Genomic DNA, 5,358 nt, shown 5'->3' with positions numbered 1-5,358 from the left:
ATTTTTTATCAGTGCTTAACAGCTGGAAGTGTTTGCCAATATAGCTTATGTCTTTGAGCACTTGAGACTTGAAATGATCAAATGTCACAAAAAATGCTTAATTTTCAAATCATTGACAGCAGTTGCAATTCATTCAACATCTGTTGAGGCAAAAGATCTTATTCACTAAGGCCATAGAGCTCAGATAAATCATTATTAATTTGGTAAGAAGAGGCACTTTGAGTTATTCAGATAGGTTCTAGCTATGATTTAGGAGGTGGAGATGCAATCCTAACTACCAGTTCTCCATCAGTCAGATATGTGAAGAGAGATCCTCGTCTATTATGGTTGTTGCTTCATTGGATGGAATGGCAATATGAGTGATGAGAGTTTCTTCGTCAGGCTGCAGCTCAACCAATTCTTCCATGGGTTCAGGGCCCGGTTGGACTTCATCAAAACCAAATTGGGATAATGACTTCACCTCATCATCCACAGATTTTAGTGGCATTTCTGCCTAATGTTGCATTTGAGACGGAGACGGAGACGGAGGCGGAGATGCATGATTTGATTCTTTTTTTTGGTATTGGAACATCCTCTAGAATGGATTAACATATGGATTGTCGGAGTACCCAAATAGTTGTTCAAAAGAAGGAATGTCAACTTTTGGCTGGATGGGAGTTGGATAAGCTTGACTTGTGGGGAGTTCTTCTACAGAAGGATTCTCAACAGCCTAATTAGATAAATTTCCGACTAAAGTGTCCTTTGTAGGTATCTCAACCTCTAAACTTTGTGAAACTGTGGCTAGAAAGCTCACCTCTTGTCTCGTAGTATCAATATCCGGCTGGCCACAAGTGAGAGTCTCTTCCTCATAAAAAACGGTCTGAGAGTCTTATTCTTCCTCTACAGGCAGCTCATACTCTTGTCTTTTCATCTTCATTGAAATAGATAGGGAATCCATTTTTAACTGCTGAATAATTGTTTAATCATCTAGGTAGTGAAGGTTGCGGGGATTGAAATTCTCACATTTTTGCTTAATGATCTCCCACAAACAATTTTTGAATCTCCAATCCTATAAAGTCTCTTATTTGTAGAGCTTCAGAAACAAGTTTGGTTTTTTCCTGATCCAAAATTTTATCTTCAAGCTCAGCCACATCAGTGAGCTTTTTATTTTTCTTGATAGGTGAGAAGTGAACGACGATCTAATAGTTGACCCACTTGTCAAATAAGCCCAATCTCATCTACCCGTTTAATAGTCACATCAATTGCGACTTGATCGTTTGAGACTTTGGAAGATACTTCCACTAGCTTGGATTAGCCTTACTCCTTTGGGTCAATTGTGGGCAATCTGGACCACGTACCTATAACTTCCGGCTCAACAATATTAACTACTTAACAATCTGGAGATTGAAACAATTAGAATTGGTGCTGGTTGGAGCTGTTCAGATACATGCTTTATCAACTTAATCTTCTTTACCTTAGGTTTTTATACTTTTTATTCTATTCAGTAACTTTCTTTGATTCTCAAAAAACTTGTGTTAGGGGAACCTTCTCCCTGCCCTCATCATACTCTAAGTCTGACAACATACCAAGTTTTCTTTTAGTATATCTAGCTAATGTCTTGGGAGGTTTGAGTTTCTTCTTTGTGGCGTCTTGTTCTTCCATTTTCTCTTTGTTGATTTCCAACAACTCGATTCCTGTTGGAAGATTCTTCTTCTTAAGCATATTGACGGAAGTAGAGTTCATCAACTTGATCAGATGGAGCTTTGGAACATCCACTAGAATGACCTTGTGTTGTTCAAGAAGATAGCACAAAAAGAACAACAAATCCATATGGTTGAGGGATTCCCTTTACCATGGTAGTTAAAATAGAGAAAAAATGTCTAACCATTTATCCTTATGCGATAGACACCATCACCAAAAATTTATCGAAAACTACCTTGTCAAAAGCTCCTAACTTGGCCAAAATTGAATCGCTCACCAGATCGGCGAGTAGATGAAATTCTACTTTCAAATTTTTCTTCAGACATGTGGAGGAAAGTGGAAAGCCATAAAACGAAAACTTAGTTATCCAATGAGCAACATTATCCTCTAGAAGGCTTGCCACATGTGCTAGTCCAACAGTTGGCAAATCAAACTTTTCGGCAAACATCTTCGGTGTGATATTCAGATTTGAGCCTTGAACCGTACACAGAACCATACCGTGCTTGACCTTTGTTGATGAGAAAAATTCCTTGAGAACTGGCTCAGACACCTTCATGCTGCACCCCAAGAACTTCCTTACTCTGATCACCTCTAGCATTTTGATAATGCACACCGTGAATTCATCTTTCATTGATAGGACATATTAAAAGTCCACGACCAAAGTGTTGATGGAGTAGCTAATCTTTTTCGGATAGTTGTTGAAAACAACTTTAGTTGATATGTTGAAATGTTAGAAGGCACAGAAAGCAATGAAATTATTTTGCAAATAAATTTCAAGTATTAGAAAAAGAAAATGAGATATCAATATTTAGAATATATATGACCTGAAAAAACAACTATGTTAGTCTACATGTCTTCATGTTAATGTCTTTTTTTTGAAAAAAATTGAAAAGTCTGAAATTGTCTTTTGGTGGGTTGTATTTGTCCTCATGAAATTTAAAAGACATTTAAAGTGCTGATAATAAAAGAATATGCAATAAATCTAGAATTTAAAATTTGAAATAAATTAAAATATTGGACAATTCAATAAAGATTTATATAAATTATGAAGGTCAAACAGTCAGTGTATTTGGTGAAGTCAAGCTTCTGAAAACTCTAGCCGGAACAATCAAAATTGTGTACCAGCTTGGTATATAATTTCGCCATCTTGAATTTTATTCTTCCTAAATTTATGCAACTAATTTAACTATAAAAATTTAAAAATATTGTGAAAATATGAAAACTTAGCGTCTGATAATAGCTAATGAATATGTCCACAACTTGTTGATCTATTGAAATGTACTCTAGCTGGATGTCCTTATTCATTACACGATCTCAAATACAATGATGTCCAATGTCAATATTTTTAGTCTGAGAATGCAACACATGGTTATATGTGATGGCAATAACACTGATAGTATCACAAAATATTGGAGATTCAAAGGAGTTAATGTCATAATGTCAGAGTTGTTGTTGAATGTAGAGTAATTGAGTGCAACAACTGCCTGCAACTAGATATTCAGCTTCTGCCGTAGAGGTAGCAATTGAAGTTTGCTTCCTGATTAACCATGAGACCAGTCTGTCTCCAAAGCATTGATATGATCCACTGATGTTTTTCTATCAATTTTACAACCTACATAATCTGAATTTGAATATCGAATTAGACTAAAACTAGTGTCTTTGGGATACCAAAGACATAGACAAAGAGTACCCTCTAGATATTTAAGAATGTATTTAGCTGCAATATAATGTGATTGTTTAGGGTTTCAAGCACGATGTTTGGCCATCTAGCAGTCAGATATAACAGTGACCCAATCAAACCTCTATACATGTTTACATCGACTTAGATTCCCCCATCTTTGTCTAACTTTATTGATGAGATAATAGGGGTGGCAGCAACGAAACAACTTCATGCCAAACTTCTTTAACAATTCTTTAATGTATCTTGTCTGATTGTTGAAAATATTGTTGTCTAGCTGCTTGATTTGCAATCCAACGAAGAAAGTCAATTATCCCATCATACTCATTCTAACTTATCTTGCATCAACTTAGATAATTTATCACAAAGTTTGGGGTTAATGGAACTGAATATGATGTTATCAACATAGGTTTGTACCTATAAATAATGCTCACCTTTAGTGAACTTAATATGGTTTTATCCAAAATTCCAATGATAAAGTTACGATCAAGCAATAACTTAGATAATATATCACACTAAGCTCGAGGAGTTTGCTTCAATCCATATAATACTTTATCAAATTTAAACACACAGTAAGGATTAATATGATTCACAAATCCAGACGATTGTTCAACATACACATCTTCATTTAATAAAACATTAAGAAAAACATGTTTGACATCTATTTTGATATACTTTTAAGTATTTATAAGTAACCAATGAAAGAAATATTATTTTGGCCTCAAGTCTTGCTACATGAACAAAATATTCATCAAAATCTTTACATTCTTCATGTATATCCTTGATCAACAAGTCTAGCTGTATTTCTTATAACATATCCGATTTCATCTAGTTTGTTTCTGATCATCTATCTGTTTATAAATAAAATATTGATTACAAGATCTGAGAATTAAATGTCAAACTTTATTTTTCTAAAACTGATTAAATTTTTCTGGCATAACATTTATCCAGTTTTAAGTTTTCTAAGGCTTCATCTATCTTCTTATGTTCAAGTTATAATATGAATGCAACATCCACATAAACGCAAACACTTCTGCTTCTACTTCTAGTTAAATATAAAAACAAATACTTTTCAACATTTATTTAAATGCCAAAATCGTTTTTAATTTTTGAATAAAAACAATAATTAAAACTAGAATTATTTAAATGTTTTTTAAACTACTGTATCCAAACTTGTATTATCAAGATTTGAACTATTTCGGATTCAAAGCGATGAACAAACACTGCATGTAAATAAAAAAACAAAACTTTAATAAAACATCGTTACTAATTATTATTGATGAAAAAAAAGAATTGAAATATATTCTCATCTCATTATGTTCAATAGAAATACAAGTGCATTATTTGAGAGACTTGAATTTTGAAATTCAAATTCGTAACGCCATCAGGATTCAAACTTGGCCAAACGAACCTGTTCCAAATGGAACAAAAAAAACTATATAATCAAGAAACGTTATAAATAGGGATGGCAATTTCATCCGAACCCGTTGGAGGATCCGATACCCTACCCGAATAGAAGAGGGTATGGAGGGATTTTTAGACCCGATTAAATAATTGGGTAATCGGGTATGGGGATTTTCGGGTTCGGGTATGGAGGCGGGTTTGATATAATCCGACCCGAATACCCGTTTAAATTAATATATATATATATATATATGTGTGTGTGTGTGTATATATATATATAGTAATTATATTTATTTATATTAAAGATTCATCAGTCAATCGACCGATTTACGGAGTTTTCAATACATATAATCATAAATTTGAAAATTAAAGAAAACGATGTTTTGTCTATTAAAAGAGAAGAAAATATATAAAATTTCATTATATATATANAGGATGGATGTATGAAATCCGACCCATACCCTACCCATTGCCATCCCTAGTTATAAATAAAATAAATTAACTATGACATAGAAACTATCATAAAAACTTTAATTAATGATTAGTTACTTCAATATAGTCACGGACTAAACGATAAGCAAAATTAGTATGTCGCA

Source organism: Primulina huaijiensis, chromosome 3 (genome assembly GCF_012295235.1).
Source record: "Primulina huaijiensis isolate GDHJ02 chromosome 3, ASM1229523v2, whole genome shotgun sequence".
NCBI classification, from domain to species: domain Eukaryota; kingdom Viridiplantae; phylum Streptophyta; class Magnoliopsida; order Lamiales; family Gesneriaceae; genus Primulina; species Primulina huaijiensis.
Note: the sequence above shows the minus strand (reverse complement) of the source record.